This window comes from Pan troglodytes, chromosome 11, assembly GCF_028858775.2.
Source record: "Pan troglodytes isolate AG18354 chromosome 11, NHGRI_mPanTro3-v2.0_pri, whole genome shotgun sequence".
In the NCBI taxonomy this organism is placed as follows: domain Eukaryota; kingdom Metazoa; phylum Chordata; class Mammalia; order Primates; family Hominidae; genus Pan; species Pan troglodytes.
The window spans coordinates 53,928,733-53,949,573 of NC_072409.2; positions in this window are offsets into that span (position 1 = coordinate 53,928,733).

The window sequence follows — 20,841 nt, forward strand, 5'->3', positions numbered from 1 at the left end:
GCTGTCTACTATTTATCTGTAATCCCGCTTCCAACGAAATCCTCAGTTTTATAGAAATATCCACTTGCAGATTCCAAAAAAAGAGTGTTTCACACGTGCTCTGTCAATAGAAAGGTTCAACACTGTTACTTGTGTAGATAGAGCATAAACAAGTTTCTGAGATTGCTTCTATCTCGTTTTTATGGGAAGATATTTCCTTTTTTTACCATAGGCCACAAAGCGCTGCAAATGTCCACTTCCAGTTACTACAAAAAGAGTGTTTGAAACCTGCTCTGTGAAAGGGAATGTTCAACTCTGTGACTTAAATGGAAATATCACAAAGAAGTTTCTGAGAATGCTGCTGTCTACTTTTTATATGTAATCCCGTTTCCAACGAAATCCTCAGAGCTATCCAAATATCCACTTGCAGATTCTACAAAAAGAGTGTTTCAAAACTGCTGTGTCAAAAGAAAGTTTCAAGTCTGTTAGTTGAGGACACACAACACAAATAAGTTTCTGAGAATGCTTCCATCTTGTTTTTCTGCGACGATATTTCCTTTTGAACCATAGGCCTGGTACCGTTCCAAATGTCCACTTCCAGATAGTACAAAAAGAGTGTTTCAAACCTGCTGTATGAAAGGGAATGTTCAACTCTGACTTGAATGCAAACATCACAAAGAAGTTTCTGAGAATGCTGCTCTCTACTTTCTATCTGTAATCCCGCTTCCAACGAAATCCTCAGTTCTATAGAAATATCCTCTTGCAGATTCCAAAAAAACAGTGTTTCACACCTGCTCTATCAATAGAAAGGTTCAACACTGTTACTTCAGTACATACAGCATAAACAAGTTTCTGAGATTGCTTCTATCTCGTTTTCATGGGAAGATATTTCCTTTTTTACCATAGGCCACAAAGCGCTGCAAATGTCCACTTCCAGATACTACAAAAAGAGTGTTTCAAACCTGCTCTATGAAAGAGAATGTTCAACTCTGTGACTTGAATGGAAACATCACAAAGAAGTTTCTGAGAATGCTTCTGTCTAGATGTTATAGGGAGATATTCCCGTTTCCAACGAAATCGTCCAAGCTATCCAAATATCCACTTGCAGATACAACAAAAGGAGTGGTTCAAACGTGCTCTATAAAAAGAAAGGTTCAAGTCCGTTAGTTGAGGACACACATCAGAAATAAGTTTCTGAGAATGCTTCTGTCTTGTTTCTATGGGAAGATATTTCCTTCTTCGCCGTAGGCAAGAAAGCGTTGGAAATGTCCACTTCCAGATGCACAAAAAGAGTGTTTCAAACCTGCTCTATGACAGGGAATGTTCAACTCTGTGACTTGAATGCAAACGTCACAAAGAAGTTTCTGAGAATGCTGCTGTCCACTATTTTTATGTAATCCCGTTTCCAACGAAATCCTCAGAGCTATCCAAATATCCACTTGCAGATTCTACAAAAAGAGTGTTTCAAAACTGCTGTATCAAAAGAAAGGTTCAAGTCTGTTAGTTGAGGACACACATCGCAAATAAGTTTCTGAGAATGCTTCTGTCTTGTTTTTATGGGAAGATATTTCCTTTTTAACCATAGGCCTGATACCGTTCCAAATGTCCACTTCCAGATAGTACAAAAAGAGTGTTTCAAACCTGCTCTATGAAAGGGAATGTTCAACTCTGTGACTTGAATGCAAACATCACAAAGAAGTTTCTGAGAATGCTGCTGTCTACTATTTATCTGTAATCCCGCTTCCAACGAAATCCTCAGTTTTATAGAAATATCCACTTGCAGATTCCAAAAAAAGAGTGTTTCACACGTGCTCTGTCAATAGAAAGGTTCAACACTGTTACTTGTGTAGATAGAGCATAAACAAGTTTCTGAGATTGCTTCTATCTCGTTTTTATGGGAAGATATTTCCTTTTTTTACCATAGGCCACAAAGCGCTGCAAATGTCCACTTCCAGTTACTACAAAAAGAGTGTTTGAAACCTGCTCTGTGAAAGGGAATGTTCAACTCTGTGACTTAAATGGAAATATCACAAAGAAGTTTCTGAGAATGCTGCTGTCTACTTTTTATATGTAATCCCGTTTCCAACGAAATCCTCAGAGCTATCCAAATATCCACTTGCAGATTCTACAAAAAGAGTGTTTCAAAGCTGCTGTGTCAAAAGAAAGTTTCAAGTCTGTTAGTTGAGGACACACAACACAAATAAGTTTCTGAGAATGCTTCCATCTTGTTTTTCTGCGACGATATTTCCTTTTGAACCATAGGCCTGGTACCGTTCCAAATGTCCACTTCCAGATAGTACAAAAAGAGTGTTTCAAACCTGCTGTATGAAAGGGAATGTTCAACTCTGACTTGAATGCAAACATCACAAAGAAGTTTCTGAGAATGCTGCTCTCTACTTTCTATCTGTAATCCCGCTTCCAACGAAATCCTCAGTTCTATAGAAATATCCTCTTGCAGATTCCAAAAAAACAGTGTTTCACACCTGCTCTATCAATAGAAAGGTTCAACACTGTTACTTCAGTACATACAGCATAAACAAGTTTCTGAGATTGCTTCTATCTCGTTTTCATGGGAAGATATTTCCTTTTTTACCATAGGCCACAAAGCGCTGCAAATGTCCACTTCCAGATACTACAAAAAGAGTGTTTCAAACCTGCTCTATGAAAGAGAATGTTCAACTCTGTGACTTGAATGGAAACATCACAAAGAAGTTTCTGAGAATGCTTCTGTCTAGATGTTATAGGGAGATATTCCCGTTTCCAACGAAATCGTCCAAGCTATCCAAATATCCACTTGCAGATACAACAAAAGGAGTGGTTCAAACGTGCTCTATAAAAAGAAAGGTTCAAGTCCGTTAGTTGAGGACACACATCAGAAATAAGTTTCTGAGAATGCTTCTGTCTTGTTTTTAGAGGAAGATATTTCCTTCTTCGCCGTAGGCAAGAAAGCGTTGGAAATGTCCACTTCCAAATGCACAAAAAGAGTGTTTCAAACCTGCTCTATGACAGGGAATGTTCAACTCTGTGACTTGAATGCAAACGTCACAAAGAAGTTTCTGAGAATGCTGCTGTCCACTATTTTTATGTAATCCCGTTTCCAACGAAATCCTCAGAGCTATCCAAATATCCACTTGCAGATTCTACAAAAAGAGTGTTTCAAAACTGCTGTATCAAAAGAAAGGTTCAAGTCTGTTAGTTGAGGACACACATCGCAAATAAGTTTCTGAGAATGCTTCTGTCTTGTTTTTATGGGAAGATATTTCCTTTTTAACCATAGGCCTGATACCGTTCCAAATGTCCACTTCCAGATAGTACAAAAAGAGTGTTTCAAACCTGCTCTATGAAAGGGAATGTTCAACTCTGTGACTTGAATGCAAACATCACAAAGAAGTTTCTGAGAATGCTGCTGTCTACTATTTATCTGTAATCCCGCTTCCAACGAAATCCTCAGTTTTATAGAAATATCCACTTGCAGATTCCAAAAAAAGAGTGTTTCACACGTGCTCTGTCAATAGAAAGGTTCAACACTGTTACTTGTGTAGATAGAGCATAAACAAGTTTCTGAGATTGCTTCTATCTCGTTTTTATGGGAAGATATTTCCTTTTTTTACCATAGGCCACAAAGCGCTGCAAATGTCCACTTCCAGTTACTACAAAAAGAGTGTTTGAAACCTGCTCTGTGAAAGGGAATGTTCAACTCTGTGACTTAAATGGAAATATCACAAAGAAGTTTCTGAGAATGCTGCTGTCTACTTTTTATATGTAATCCCGTTTCCAACGAAATCCTCAGAGCTATCCAAATATCCACTTGCAGATTCTACAAAAAGAGTGTTTCAAAGCTGCTGTGTCAAAAGAAAGTTTCAAGTCTGTTAGTTGAGGACACACAACACAAATAAGTTTCTGAGAATGCTTCCATCTTGTTTTTCTGCGACGATATTTCCTTTTGAACCATAGGCCTGGTACCGTTCCAAATGTCCACTTCCAGATAGTACAAAAAGAGTGTTTCAAACCTGCTGTATGAAAGGGAATGTTCAACTCTGACTTGAATGCAAACATCACAAAGAAGTTTCTGAGAATGCTGCTCTCTACTTTCTATCTGTAATCCCGCTTCCAACGAAATCCTCAGTTCTATAGAAATATCCTCTTGCAGATTCCAAAAAAACAGTGTTTCACACCTGCTCTATCAATAGAAAGGTTCAACACTGTTACTTCAGTACATACAGCATAAACAAGTTTCTGAGATTGCTTCTATCTCGTTTTCATGGGAAGATATTTCCTTTTTTACCATAGGCCACAAAGCGCTGCAAATGTCCACTTCCAGATACTACAAAAAGAGTGTTTCAAACCTGCTCTATGAAAGAGAATGTTCAACTCTGTGACTTGAATGGAAACATCACAAAGAAGTTTCTGAGAATGCTTCTGTCTAGATGTTATAGGGAGATATTCCCGTTTCCAACGAAATCGTCCAAGCTATCCAAATATCCACTTGCAGATACAACAAAAGGAGTGGTTCAAACGTGCTCTATAAAAAGAAAGGTTCAAGTCCGTTAGTTGAGGACACACATCAGAAATAAGTTTCTGAGAATGCTTCTCTCTTGTTTCTATGGGAAGATATTTCCTTCTTCGCCGTAGGCAAGAAAGCGTTGGAAATGTCCACTTCCAGATGCACAAAAAGAGTGTTTCAAACCTGCTCTATGACAGGGAATGTTCAACTCTGTGACTTGAATGCAAACGTCACAAAGAAGTTTCTGAGAATGCTGCTGTCCACTATTTTTATGTAATCCCGTTTCCAACGAAATCCTCAGAGCTATCCAAATATCCACTTGCAGATTCTACAAAAAGAGTGTTTCAAAACTGCTGTATCAAAAGAAAAGTTCAAGTCTGTTAGTTGAGGACACACATCGCAAATAAGTTTCTGAGAATGCTTCTGTCTTGTTTTTATGGGAAGATATTTCCTTTTTAACCATCGGCCTGATACCGTTCCAAATGTCCACTTCCAGATAGTACAAAAAGAGTGTTTCAAACCTGCTCTATGAAAGGGAATGTTCAACTCTGTGACTTGAATGCAAACATCACAAAGAAGTTTCTGAGAATGCTGCTGTCTACTATTTATCTGTAATCCCGCTTCCAACGAAATCCTCAGTTCTATAGAAATATCCTCTTGCAGATTCCAAAAAAACAGTGTTTCACACCTCCTCTATCAATAGAAAGGTTCAACACTGTTACTTCAGTACATACAGCATAAACAAGTTTCTGAGATTGCTTCTATCTCGTTTTCATGGGAAGATATTTCCTTTTTTATCATAGGCCACAAAGCGCTGCAAATGTCCACTTCCAGATACTACAAAAAGAGTGTTTCAAACCTGCTCTATGAAAGAGAATATTCAACTCTGTGACTTGAATGGAAACATCACAAAGAAGTTTCTGAGAATGCTTCTGTCTAGATGTTATAGGGAGATATTCCCGTTTCCAACGAAATCGTCAAAGCTATCCAAATATCCACTTGCAGATACAACAAAAGGAGTGGTTCAAACGTCCTCTATAAAAAGAAAGGTTCAAGTCCGTTAGTTGAGGACACACATCAGAAATAAGTTTCTGAGAATGCTTCTGTCTTGTTTTTAGGGGAAGATATTTCCTTCTTCGCCGTAGGCAAGAAAGCGTTGGAAATGTCCACTTCCAGATGCACAAAAAGAGTGTTTCAAACCTGCTCTATGACAGGGAATGTTCAACTCTGTGACTTGAATGCAAACGTCACAAAGAAGTTTCTGAGAATGCTGCTGTCCACTATGTAATCCCATTTCCAACGAAATCCTCAGAGCTATCCAAATATCCACTTGCAGATTCTACAAAAAGAGTGTTTCAAAACTGCTGTGTCAAAAGAGAGGTTCAAGTCTGTTAGTTGAGGACACACAACACAAATATGTTTCTGAGAATGCTTCCATCTTGTTTTTCTGCGACGATATTTCCTTTTGAACCATAGGCCTGGTACCTTTCCAAATGTCCACTTCCAGATAGTACAAAAAGAGTGTTTCAAACCTGCTGTATGAAAGGGAATGTTCAACTCTGACTTGAATGCAAACATCACAAAGAAGTTTCTGAGAATGCTGCTCTCTACTTTCTATCTGTAATCCCGCTTCCAACGAAATCCTCAGTTCTATAGAAATATCCTCTTGCAGATTCCAAAAAAACAGTGTTTCACACCTGCTCTATCAATAGAAAGGTTCAACACTGTTACTTCAGTACATACAGCATAAACAAGTTTCTGAGATTGCTTCTATCTCGTTTTCATGGGAAGATATTTCCTTTTTTACCATAGGCCACAAAGCGCTGCAAATGTCCACTTCCAGATACTACAAAAAGAGTGTTTCAAACCTGCTCTATGAAAGAGAATGTTCAACTCTGTGACTTGAATGGAAACATCACAAAGAAGTTTCTGAGAATGCTTCTGTCTAGATGTTATAGGGAGATATTCCCGTTTCCAACGAAATCGTCCAAGCTATCCAAATATCCACTTGCAGATACAACAAAAGGAGTGGTTCAAACGTGCTCTATAAAAAGAAAGGTTCAAGTCCGTTAGTTGAGGACACACATCAGAAATAAGTTTCTGAGAATGCTTCTGTCTTGTTTCTATGGGAAGATATTTCCTTCTTCGCCGTAGGCAAGAAAGCGTTGGAAATGTCCACTTCCAGATGCACAAAAAGAGTGTTTCAAACCTGCTCTATGACAGGGAATGTTCAACTCTGTGACTTGAATGCAAACGTCACAAAGAAGTTTCTGAGAATGCTGCTGTCCACTATTTTTATGTAATCCCGTTTCCAACGAAATCCTCAGAGCTATCCAAATATCCACTTGCAGATTCTACAAAAAGAGTGTTTCAAAACTGCTGTATCAAAAGAAAGGTTCAAGTCTGTTAGTTGAGGACACACATCGCAAATAAGTTTCTGAGAATGCTTCTGTCTTGTTTTTATGGGAAGATATTTCCTTTTTAACCATAGGCCTGATACCGTTCCAAATGTCCACTTCCAGATAGTACAAAAAGAGTGTTTCAAACCTGCTCTATGAAAGGGAATGTTCAACTCTGTGACTTGAATGCAAACATCACAAAGAAGTTTCTGAGAATGCTGCTGTCTACTATTTATCTGTAATCCCGCTTCCAACGAAATCCTCAGTTTTATAGAAATATCCACTTGCAGATTCCAAAAAAAGAGTGTTTCACACGTGCTCTGTCAATAGAAAGGTTCAACACTGTTACTTGTGTAGATAGAGCATAAACAAGTTTCTGAGATTGCTTCTATCTCGTTTTTATGGGAAGATATTTCCTTTTTTTACCATAGGCCACAAAGCGCTGCAAATGTCCACTTCCAGTTACTACAAAAAGAGTGTTTGAAACCTGCTCTGTGAAAGGGAATGTTCAACTCTGTGACTTAAATGGAAATATCACAAAGAAGTTTCTGAGAATGCTGCTGTCTACTTTTTATATGTAATCCCGTTTCCAACGAAATCCTCAGAGCTATCCAAATATCCACTTGCAGATTCTACAAAAAGAGTGTTTCAAAGCTGCTGTGTCAAAAGAAAGTTTCAAGTCTGTTAGTTGAGGACACACAACACAAATAAGTTTCTGAGAATGCTTCCATCTTGTTTTTCTGCGACGATATTTCCTTTTGAACCATAGGCCTGGTACCGTTCCAAATGTCCACTTCCAGATAGTACAAAAAGAGTGTTTCAAACCTGCTGTATGAAAGGGAATGTTCAACTCTGACTTGAATGCAAACATCACAAAGAAGTTTCTGAGAATGCTGCTCTCTACTTTCTATCTGTAATCCCGCTTCCAACGAAATCCTCAGTTCTATAGAAATATCCTCTTGCAGATTCCAAAAAAACAGTGTTTCACACCTGCTCTATCAATAGAAAGGTTCAACACTGTTACTTCAGTACATACAGCATAAACAAGTTTCTGAGATTGCTTCTATCTCGTTTTCATGGGAAGATATTTCCTTTTTTACCATAGGCCACAAAGCGCTGCAAATGTCCACTTCCAGATACTACAAAAAGAGTGTTTCAAACCTGCTCTATGAAAGAGAATGTTCAACTCTGTGACTTGAATGGAAACATCACAAAGAAGTTTCTGAGAATGCTTCTGTCTAGATGTTATAGGGAGATATTCCCGTTTCCAACGAAATCGTCCAAGCTATCCAAATATCCACTTGCAGATACAACAAAAGGAGTGGTTCAAACGTGCTCTATAAAAAGAAAGGTTCAAGTCCGTTAGTTGAGGACACACATCAGAAATAAGTTTCTGAGAATGCTTCTCTCTTGTTTCTATGGGAAGATATTTCCTTCTTCGCCGTAGGCAAGAAAGCGTTGGAAATGTCCACTTCCAGATGCACAAAAAGAGTGTTTCAAACCTGCTCTATGACAGGGAATGTTCAACTCTGTGACTTGAATGCAAACGTCACAAAGAAGTTTCTGAGAATGCTGCTGTCCACTATTTTTATGTAATCCCGTTTCCAACGAAATCCTCAGAGCTATCCAAATATCCACTTGCAGATTCTACAAAAAGAGTGTTTCAAAACTGCTGTATCAAAAGAAAAGTTCAAGTCTGTTAGTTGAGGACACACATCGCAAATAAGTTTCTGAGAATGCTTCTGTCTTGTTTTTATGGGAAGATATTTCCTTTTTAACCATCGGCCTGATACCGTTCCAAATGTCCACTTCCAGATAGTACAAAAAGAGTGTTTCAAACCTGCTCTATGAAAGGGAATGTTCAACTCTGTGACTTGAATGCAAACATCACAAAGAAGTTTCTGAGAATGCTGCTGTCTACTATTTATCTGTAATCCCGCTTCCAACGAAATCCTCAGTTCTATAGAAATATCCTCTTGCAGATTCCAAAAAAACAGTGTTTCACACCTCCTCTATCAATAGAAAGGTTCAACACTGTTACTTCAGTACATACAGCATAAACAAGTTTCTGAGATTGCTTCTATCTCGTTTTCATGGGAAGATATTTCCTTTTTTATCATAGGCCACAAAGCGCTGCAAATGTCCACTTCCAGATACTACAAAAAGAGTGTTTCAAACCTGCTCTATGAAAGAGAATATTCAACTCTGTGACTTGAATGGAAACATCACAAAGAAGTTTCTGAGAATGCTTCTGTCTAGATGTTATAGGGAGATATTCCCGTTTCCAACGAAATCGTCAAAGCTATCCAAATATCCACTTGCAGATACAACAAAAGGAGTGGTTCAAACGTCCTCTATAAAAAGAAAGGTTCAAGTCCGTTAGTTGAGGACACACATCAGAAATAAGTTTCTGAGAATGCTTCTGTCTTGTTTTTAGGGGAAGATATTTCCTTCTTCGCCGTAGGCAAGAAAGCGTTGGAAATGTCCACTTCCAGATGCACAAAAAGAGTGTTTCAAACCTGCTCTATGACAGGGAATGTTCAACTCTGTGACTTGAATGCAAACGTCACAAAGAAGTTTCTGAGAATGCTGCTGTCCACTATGTAATCCCATTTCCAACGAAATCCTCAGAGCTATCCAAATATCCACTTGCAGATTCTACAAAAAGAGTGTTTCAAAACTGCTGTGTCAAAAGAGAGGTTCAAGTCTGTTAGTTGAGGACACACAACACAAATATGTTTCTGAGAATGCTTCCATCTTGTTTTTCTGCGACGATATTTCCTTTTGAACCATAGGCCTGGTACCTTTCCAAATGTCCACTTCCAGATAGTACAAAAAGAGTGTTTCAAACCTGCTGTATGAAAGGGAATGTTCAACTCTGACTTGAATGCAAACATCACAAAGAAGTTTCTGAGAATGCTGCTCTCTACTTTCTATCTGTAATCCCGCTTCCAACGAAATCCTCAGTTCTATAGAAATATCCTCTTGCAGATTCCAAAAAAACAGTGTTTCACACCTGCTCTATCAATAGAAAGGTTCAACACTGTTACTTCAGTACATACAGCATAAACAAGTTTCTGAGATTGCTTCTATCTCGTTTTCATGGGAAGATATTTCCTTTTTTACCATAAGCCACAAAGCGCTGCAAATGTCCACTTCCAGATACTACAAAAAGAGTGTTTCAAACCTGCTCTATGAAAGAGAATGTTCAACTCTGTGACTTGAATGGAAACATCACAAAGAAGTTTCTGAGAATGCTTCTGTCTAGATGTTATAGGGAGATATTCCCGTTTCCAACGAAATCGTCCAAGCTATCCAAATATCCACTTGCAGATACAACAAAAGGAGTGGTTCAAACGTGCTCTATAAAAAGAAAGGTTCAAGTCCGTTAGTTGAGGACACACATCAGAAATAAGTTTCTGAGAATGCTTCTGTCTTGTTTCTATGGGAAGATATTTCCTTCGCCGTAGGCAAGAAAGCGTTGGAAATGTCCACTTCCAGATGCACAAAAAGAGTGTTTCAAACCTGCTCTATGACAGGGAATGTTCAACTCTGTGACTTGAATGCAAACGTCACAAAGAAGTTTCTGAGAATGCTGCTGTCCACTATTTTTATGTAATCCCGTTTCCAACGAAATCCTCAGAGCTATCCAAATATCCACTTGCAGATTCTACAAAAAGAGTGTTTCAAAACTGCTGTATCAAAAGAAAAGTTCAAGTCTGTTAGTTGAGGACACACATCGCAAATAAGTTTCTGAGAATGCTTCTGTCTTGTTTTTATGGGAAGATATTTCCTTTTTAACCATCGGCCTGATACCGTTCCAAATGTCCACTTCCAGATAGTACAAAAAGAGTGTTTCAAACCTGCTCTATGAAAGGGAATGTTCAACTCTGTGACTTGAATGCAAACATCACAAAGAAGTTTCTGAGAATGCTGCTGTCTACTATTTATCTGTAATCCCGCTTCCAACGAAATCCTCAGTTCTATAGAAATATCCTCTTGCAGATTCCAAAAAAACAGTGTTTCACACCTCCTCTATCAATAGAAAGGTTCAACACTGTTACTTCAGTACATACAGCATAAACAAGTTTCTGAGATTGCGTCTATCTCGTTTTCATGGGAAGATATTTCCTTTTTTATCATAGGCCACAAAGCGCTGCAAATGTCCACTTCCAGATACTACAAAAAGAGTGTTTCAAACCTGCTCTATGAAAGAGAATATTCAACTCTGTGACTTGAATGGAAACATCACAAAGAAGTTTCTGAGAATGCTTCTGTCTAGATGTTATAGGGAGATATTCCCGTTTCCAACGAAATCGTCAAAGCTATCCAAATATCCACTTGCAGATACAACAAAAGGAGTGGTTCAAACGTCCTCTATAAAAAGAAAGGTTCAAGTCCGTTAGTTGAGGACACACATCAGAAATAAGTTTCTGAGAATGCTTCTGTCTTGTTTTTAGGGGAAGATATTTCCTTCTTCGCCGTAGGCAAGAAAGCGTTGGAAATGTCCACTTCCAGATGCACAAAAAGAGTGTTTCAAACCTGCTCTATGACAGGGAATGTTCAACTCTGTGACTTGAATGCAAACGTCACAAAGAAGTTTCTGAGAATGCTGCTGTCCACTATGTAATCCCATTTCCAACGAAATCCTCAGAGCTATCCAAATATCCACTTGCAGATTCTACAAAAAGAGTGTTTCAAAACTGCTGTGTCAAAAGAGAGGTTCAAGTCTGTTAGTTGAGGACACACAACACAAATATGTTTCTGAGAATGCTTCCATCTTGTTTTTCTGCGACGATATTTCCTTTTGAACCATAGGCCTGGTACCTTTCCAAATGTCCACTTCCAGATAGTACAAAAAGAGTGTTTCAAACCTGCTGTATGAAAGGGAATGTTCAACTCTGACTTGAATGCAAACATCACAAAGAAGTTTCTGAGAATGCTGCTCTCTACTTTCTATCTGTAATCCCGCTTCCAACGAAATCCTCAGTTCTATAGAAATATCCTCTTGCAGATTCCAAAAAAACAGTGTTTCACACCTGCTCTATCAATAGAAAGGTTCAACACTGTTACTTCAGTACATACAGCATAAACAAGTTTCTGAGATTGCTTCTATCTCGTTTTCATGGGAAGATATTTCCTTTTTTACCATAGGCCACAAAGCGCTGCAAATGTCCACTTCCAGATACTACAAAAAGAGTGTTTCAAACCTGCTCTATGAAAGAGAATGTTCAACTCTGTGACTTGAATGGAAACATCACAAAGAAGTTTCTGAGAATGCTTCTGTCTAGATGTTATAGGGAGATATTCCCGTTTCCAACGAAATCGTCCAAGCTATCCAAATATCCACTTGCAGATACAACAAAAGGAGTGGTTCAAACGTGCTCTATAAAAAGAAAGGTTCAAGTCCGTTAGTTGAGGACACACATCAGAAATAAGTTTCTGAGAATGCTTCTGTCTTGTTTCTATGGGAAGATATTTCCTTCTTCGCCGTAGGCAAGAAAGCGTTGGAAATGTCCACTTCCAGATGCACAAAAAGAGTGTTTCAAACCTGCTCTATGACAGGGAATGTTCAACTCTGTGACTTGAATGCAAACGTCACAAAGAAGTTTCTGAGAATGCTGCTGTCCACTATTTTTATGTAATCCCGTTTCCAACGAAATCCTCAGAGCTATCCAAATATCCACTTGCAGATTCTACAAAAAGAGTGTTTCAAAACTGCTGTATCAAAAGAAAAGTTCAAGTCTGTTAGTTGAGGACACACATCGCAAATAAGTTTCTGAGAATGCTTCTGTCTTGTTTTTATGGGAAGATATTTCCTTTTTAACCATAGGCCTGATACCGTTCCAAATGTCCACTTCCAGATAGTACAAAAAGAGTGTTTCAAACCTGCTCTATGAAAGGGAATGTTCAACTCTGTGACTTCAATGCAAACATCACAAAGAAGTTTCTGAGAATGCTGCTGTCTACTATTTATCTGTAATCCCGCTTCCAACGAAATCCTCAGTTTTATAGAAATATCCACTTGCAGATTCCAAAAAAAGAGTGTTTCACACGTGCTCTGTCAATAGAAAGGTTCAACACTGTTACTTGTGTAGATAGAGCATAAACAAGTTTCTGAGATTGCTTCTATCTCGTTTTTATGGGAAGATATTTCCTTTTTTTACCATAGGCCACAAAGCGCTGCAAATGTCCACTTCCAGTTACTACAAAAAGAGTGTTTGAAACCTGCTCTGTGAAAGGGAATGTTCAACTCTGTGACTTAAATGGAAATATCACAAAGAAGTTTCTGAGAATGCTGCTGTCTACTTTTTATATGTAATCCCGTTTCCAACGAAATCCTCAGAGCTATCCAAATATCCACTTGCAGATTCTACAAAAAGAGTGTTTCAAAACTGCTGTGTCAAAAGAAAGGTTCAAGTCTGTTAGTTGAGGACACACAACACAAATAAGTTTCTGAGAATGCTTCCATCTTGTTTTTCTGCGACGATATTTCCTTTTGAACCATAGGCCTGGTACCGTTCCAAATGTCCACTTCCAGATAGTACAAAAAGAGTGTTTCAAACCTGCTGTATGAAAGGGAATGTTCAACTCTGACTTGAATGCAAACATCACAAAGAAGTTTCTGAGAATGCTGCTCTCTACTTTCTATCTGTAATCCCGCTTCCAACGAAATCCTCAGTTCTATAGAAATATCCTCTTGCAGATTCCAAAAAAACAGTGTTTCACACCTGCTCTATCAATAGAAAGGTTCAACACTGTTACTTCAGTACATACAGCATAAACAAGTTTCTGAGATTGCTTCTATCTCGTTTTCATGGGAAGATATTTCCTTTTTTACCATAGGCCACAAAGCGCTGCAAATGTCCACTTCCAGATACTACAAAAAGAGTGTTTCAAACCTGCTCTATGAAAGAGAATGTTCAACTCTGTGACTTGAATGGAAACATCACAAAGAAGTTTCTGAGAATGCTTCTGTCTAGATGTTATAGGGAGATATTCCCGTTTCCAACGAAATCGTCCAAGCTATCCAAATATCCACTTGCAGATACAACAAAAGGAGTGGTTCAAACGTGCTCTATAAAAAGAAAGGTTCAAGTCCGTTAGTTGAGGACACACATCAGAAATAAGTTTCTGAGAATGCTTCTGTCTTGTTTCTATGGGAAGATATTTCCTTCTTCGCCGTAGGCAAGAAAGCGTTGGAAATGTCCACTTCCAGATGCACAAAAAGAGTGTTTCAAACCTGCTCTATGACAGGGAATGTTCAACTCTGTGACTTGAATGCAAACGTCACAAAGAAGTTTCTGAGAATGCTGCTGTCCACTATTTTTATGTAATCCCGTTTCCAACGAAATCCTCAGAGCTATCCAAATATCCACTTGCAGATTCTACAAAAAGAGTGTTTCAAAACTGCTGTATCAAAAGAAAGGTTCAAGTCTGTTAGTTGAGGACACACATCGCAAATAAGTTTCTGAGAATGCTTCTGTCTTGTTTTTATGGGAAGATATTTCCTTTTTAACCATAGGCCTGATACCGTTCCAAATGTCCACTTCCAGATAGTACAAAAAGAGTGTTTCAAACCTGCTCTATGAAAGGGAATGTTCAACTCTGTGACTTGAATGCAAACATCACAAAGAAGTTTCTGAGAATGCTGCTGTCTACTATTTATCTGTAATCCCGCTTCCAACGAAATCCTCAGTTTTATAGAAATATCCACTTGCAGATTCCAAAAAAAGAGTGTTTCAAACCTGCTCCAAGACAGGGAATGTTCAACTCTGTGACTTGAATGCAAACGTCACAAAGAAATTTCTGAGAATGCTGCTGTCTACTATTTATCTGTAATCCCGCTTCCAACGAAATCCTCAGTTTTATAGAAATATCCACTTGCAGATTCCAACAAAAGAGTGTTTCACACGTGCTCTGTCAATAGAAAGGTTCAACACTGTTACTTGTGTAGATAGAGAATAAACAAGTTTCTGAGATTGCTTCTATCTCGTTTTTATGGGAAGATATTTCCTTTTTTTACCATAGGCCACAAAGCGCTGCAAATGTCCACTTCCAGATACTACAAAAATAGTGTTTGAAACCTGCTCTGTGAAAGGGAATGTTCAACTCGGTGACTTAAATGGAAACATCACAAAGAAGTTTCTGAGAATGCTGCTGTCTACTTTTTATATGTAATCCCGTTTCCAACGAAATCCTCAAAGCTATCCAAATATCCACTTGCAGATTCTACAAAAAGAGTGTTTCAAAACTGCTGTATAAAAGAAAGGTTCAAGTCTGTTAGTTGAGGACACACATCGCAAATAAGTTTCTGAGAATGCTTCTGTCTTGTTGTTATGGGAAGATACTTCCTTTTTACCCATAGGCCTGGTACCGTTCCAAATGTCCACTTCCAGATAGTACAAAAAGAGTGTTTCAAACCTGCTGTATGAAAGGGAATGTTCAACTCTGTGACTTGAATGCAAACATCACAAAGAAGTTTCTGAGAATGCTGCTTTCGACTTTCTATCTGTAATCCCGCTTCCAATGAAATCCTCAGTTCTATAGAAATATCCTCTTGCAGATTCCAAAAAAACAGTGTTTCACACCTCCTCTATCAATAGAAAGGTTCAACACTGTTACTTCAGTACATACAGCATAAACAAGTTTCTGAGATTGCTTCTATCTCGTTTTCATGGGAAGATATTTCCTTTTTTATCATAGGCCACAAAGCGCTGCAAATGTCCACTTCCAGATACTACAAAAAGAGTGTTTCAAACCTGCTCTATGAAAGAGAATGTTCAACTCTGTGACTTGAATGGAAACATCACAAAGAAGTTTCTGAGAATGCTTCTGTCTAGATGTTATAGGGAGATATTCCCGTTTCCAACGAAATCGTCAAAGCTATCCAAATATCCACTTGCAGATACAACAAAAGGAGTGGTTCAAACGTGCTCTATAAAAAGAAAGGTTCAAGTCCGTTAGTTGAGGACACACATCAGAAATAAGTTTCTGAGAATGCTTCTGTCTTGTTTTTAGGGGAAGATATTTCCTTCTTCGCCGTAGGCAAGAAAGCGTTGGAAATGTCCACTTCCAGATGCACAAAAAGAGTGTTTCAAACCTGCTCTATGACAGGGAATGTTCAACTCTGTGACTTGAATGCAAACGTCACAAAGAAGTTTCTGACAATGCTGCTGTCCACTATGTAATCCCATTTCCAACGAAATCCTCAGAGCTATCCAAATATCCACTTGCAGATTCTACAAAAAGAGTGTTTCAAAACTGCTGTGTCAAAAGAGAGGTTCAAGTCTGTTAGTTGAGGACACACAACACAAATATGTTTCTGAGAATGCTTCTGTCTTGTTTTTATGCGACGATATTTCCTTTTGAACCATAGGCCTGGTACCGCTACAAATGTCCACTTCCAGACAGTAAAAAAAAGAGTGTTTCAAACCTGCTGTATGAAAGGGAATGTTCAACTCTGTGACTTGAATGCAAACATCACAAAGAAGTTCCTGAGAATGCTGCTGTCTACTATTTATCTGAAGTCCCGCTTCCAACGAAATCCTCAGTTTTATAGAAACATCCACTTGCAGATTCCAAAAAAAGAGTGTTTCACACGTGCTCTGTCAATAGAAAGGTTCAACACTGTTACTTGTGTAGATAGAGCATAAACAAGTTTCTGAGATTCCTTCTATCTCGTTTTTATGGGAAGATATTTCCTTTTTTACCATAGGCCACAAAGCGCTGCAAATGTCCACTTCCAGATACTACAAAAAGAGTGTTTGAAACCTGCTCTGTGAAAGGGAATGTTCAACACTGTGACTTAAATGGAAACATCCCAAAGAAGATTCTGAGAATGCTGCTGTCTACTTTTTATATGTAATCCCGTTTCCAACGAAATCCTCAGAGCTATCCAAATATCCACTTGCAGATTCTACAACAAGAGTGTTTCAAAACTGCTGTGTAAAAAGAAAGGTTCAAGTCTGTTAGTTGAGGACACACAACACAAATAAGTTTCTGAGAATGCTTCCGTCTTGCTTTTATGCGACGATATTTCCTTTTGAACCATAGGCCTGGTACCGTTCCAAATGTCCACTTCCAGATAGTACAAAAAGAGTGTTTCAAACCTGCTGTATGAAAGGGAATGTTCAACTCTGTGACTTGAATGCAAACATCACAAAGAAGTTTCTGAGAATGCTGCTCTCTACTTTTTATCTGTAATCCCGCTTCCAACGAAATCCTCAGTTCTACAGAAATATCCTCTTGCAGATTCCAAAAAAACAGTGTTTCACACCTGCTCTATCAATAGAAAGGTTCAACACTGTTACTTCAGTACATACAGCATAAACAAGTTTCTGAGATTGCTTCTATCTCGTTTTCATGGGAAGATATTTCCTTTTTTACCATAGGCCACAAAGCGCTGCAAATGTCCACTTCCAGATACTACAAAAAGAGTGTTTCAAACCTGCTCTATGAAAGAGAATGTTCAACTCTGTGACTTGAATGGAAACATCACAAAGAAGTTTCTGAGAATGCTTCTGTCTAGATGTTATAGGGAGATATTCCCGTTTCCAACGAAATCGTCCAAGCTATCCAAATATCCACTTGCAGATACAACAAAAGGAGTGGTTCAAACGTGCTCTATAAAAAGAAAGGTTCAAGTCCGTTAGTTGAGGACACACATCAGAAATAAGTTTCTGAGAATGTTTCTGTCTTGTTTCTATGGGAAGATATTTCCTTCTTCGCCGTAGGCAAGAAAGCGTTGGAAATGTCCACTTCCAGATGCTACAAAAAGAGTGTTTCAAACCTGCTCTATGACAGGGAATGTTCAACTCTGTGACTTGAATGCAAACGTCACAAAGAAGTTTCTGAGAATGCTGCTGTCCACTATTTTTATGTAATCCCGTTTCCAACGAAATCCTCAGAGCTATCCAAATATCCACTTGCAGATTCTACAAAAAGAGTGTTTCAAAACTGCTGTATCAAAAGAAAGGTTCAAGTCTGTTAGTTGAGGACACACATCGCAAATAAGTTTCTGAGAATGCTTCTGTCTTGTTTTTATGGGAAGATATTTCCTTTTTAACCATAGGCCTGATACCGTTCCAAATGTCCACTTCCAGATAGTACAAAAAGAGTGTTTCAAACCTGCTCTATCAAAGGGAATGTTCAACTCTGTGACTTGAATGCAAACATCACAAAGAAGTTTCTGAGAATGCTGCTGTCTACTATTTATCTGTAATCCCGCTTCCAACGAAATCCTCAGTTTTATAGAAATATCCACTTGCAGATTCCAAAAAAAGAGTGTTTCACACGTGCTCTGTCAATAGAAAGGTTCAACACTGTTACTTGTGTAGATAGAGCATAAACAAGTTTCTGAGATTGCTTCTATCTCGTTTTTATGGGAAGATATTTCCTTTTTTTACCATAGGCCACAAAGCGCTGCAAATGTCCACTTCCAGATACTACAAAAAGAGTGTTTGAAACCTGCTCTGTGAAAGGGAATGTTCAACTCTGTGACTTAAATGGAAACATCACAAAGAAGTTTCTGAGAATGCTGCTGTCTACTTTTTATATGTAATCCCGTTTCCAACGAAATCCTCAGAGCTATCCAAATATCCACTTGCAGATTCTACAAAAAGAGTGTTTCAAAACTGCTGTGTCAAAAGAAAGGTTCAAGTCTGTTAGTTGAGGACACACAACACAAATAAGTTTCTGAGAATGCTTCCGTCTTGTTTTTCTGCGACGATATTTCCTTTTGAACCATAGGCCTGGTACCGTTCCAAATGTCCACTTCCAGATAGTACAAAAAGAGTGTTTCAAACCTGCTGTATGAAAGGGAATGTTCAACTCTGTGACTTGAATGCAAACATCACAAAGAAGTTTCTGAGAATGCTGCTCTCTACTTTCTATCTGTAATCCCGCTTCCAACGAAATCCTCAGTTCTATAGAAATATCCTCTTGCAGATTCCAAAAAAACATTGTTTCACACCTGCTCTATCAATAGAAAGGTTCAACACTGTTACTTCAGTACATACAGCATAAACAAGTTTCTGAGATTGCCTCTATCTCGTTTTCATGGGAAGATATTTCCTTTTTTACCATAGGCCACAAAGCGCTGCAAATGTCCACTTCCAGATACTACAAAAAGAGTGTTTCAAACCTGCTCTATGAAAGAGAATGTTCAACTCTGTGACTTGAATGGAAACATCACAAAGAAGTTTCTGAGAATGCTTCTGTCTAGATGTTATAGGGAGATATTCCCGTTTCCAACGAAATGGTCCAAGCTATCCAAATATCCACTTGCAGATACAACAAAAGGAGTGGTTCAAACGTGCTCTATAAAAAGAAAGGTTCAAGTCCGTTAGTTGAGGACACACATCAGAAATAAGTTTCTGAGAATGCTTCTGTCTTGTTTCTATGGGAAGATATTTCCTTCTTCGCCGTAGGCAAGAAAGCGTTGGAAATGTCCACTTCCAGATGCACAAAAAGAGTGTTTCAAACCTGCTCTATGACAGGAAATGTTCAACTCTGTGACTTGAATGCAAACGTCACAAAGAAGTTTCTGAGAATGCTGCTGTCCACTATTTTTATGTAATCCCGTTTCCAACGAAATCCTCAGAGCTATCCAAATATCCACTTGCAGATTCTACAAAAAGAGTGTTTCAAAACTGCTGTATCAAAAGAAAGGTTCAAGTCTGTTAGTTGAGGACACACATCGCAAATAAGTTTCTGAGAATGCTTCTGTCTTGTTTTTATGGGAAGATATTTCCTTTTTAACCATAGGCCTGATACCGTTCCAAATGTCCACTTCCAGATAGTACAAAAAGAGTGTTTCAAACCTGCTCTATGAAAGGGAATGTTCAACTCTGTGACTTGAATGCAAACATCACAAAGAAGTTTCTGAGAATGCTGCTGTCTACTATTTATCTGTAATCCCGCTTCCAACGAAATCCTCAGTTTTATAGAAATATCCACTTGCAGATTCCAAAAAAAGAGTGTTTCAAACCTGCTCCAAGACAGGGAATGTTCAACTCTGTGACTTGAATGCAAACGTCACAAAGAAATTTCTGAGAATGCTGCTGTCTACTATTTATCTGTAATCCCGCTTCCAACGAAATCCTCAGTTTTATAGAAATATCCACTTGCAGATTCAACAAAAGAGTGTTTCACCCGTGCTCTGTCAATAGAAAGGTTCAACACTGTTACTTGTGTAGATAGAGCATAAACAAGTTTCTGAGATTGCTTCTATCTCGTTTTTATGGGAAGATATTTCCTTTTTTTACCATAGGCCACAAAGCGCTGCAAATGTCCACTTCCAGATACTACAAAAAGAGTGTTTGAAACCTGCTCTGTGAAAGGGAATGTTCAACTCTGTGACTTAAATGGAAACATCACAAAGAAGTTTCTGAGAATGCTGCTGTCTACTTTTTATATGTAATCCCGTTTCCAACGAAATCCTCAGAGCTATCCAAATATCCACTTGCAGATTCTACAAAAAGAGTGTTTCAAAACTGCTGTATAAAAGAAAGGTTCAAGTCTGTTAGTTGAGGACACACATCGCAAATAAGTTTCTGAGAATGCTTCTGTCTTGTTGTTATGGGAAGATACTTCCTTTTTACCCATAGGCCTGGTACCGTTCCAAATGTCCACTTCCAGATAGTACAAAAAGAGTGTTTCAAACCTGCTGTATGAAAGGGAATGTTCAACTTTGTGACTTGAATGCAAACATCACAAAGAAGTTTCTGAGAATGCTGCTTTCGACTTTCTATCTGTAATTCCGCTTCCAATGAAATCCTCAGTTCTATAGAAATATCCTCTTGCAGATTCCAAAAAAACAGTGTTTCACACCTCCTCTATCAATAGAAAGGTTCAACACTGTTACTTCAGTACATACAGCATAAACAAGTTTCTGAGATTGCTTCTATCTCGTTTTCATGGGAAGATATTTCCTTTTTTATCATAGGCCACAAAACG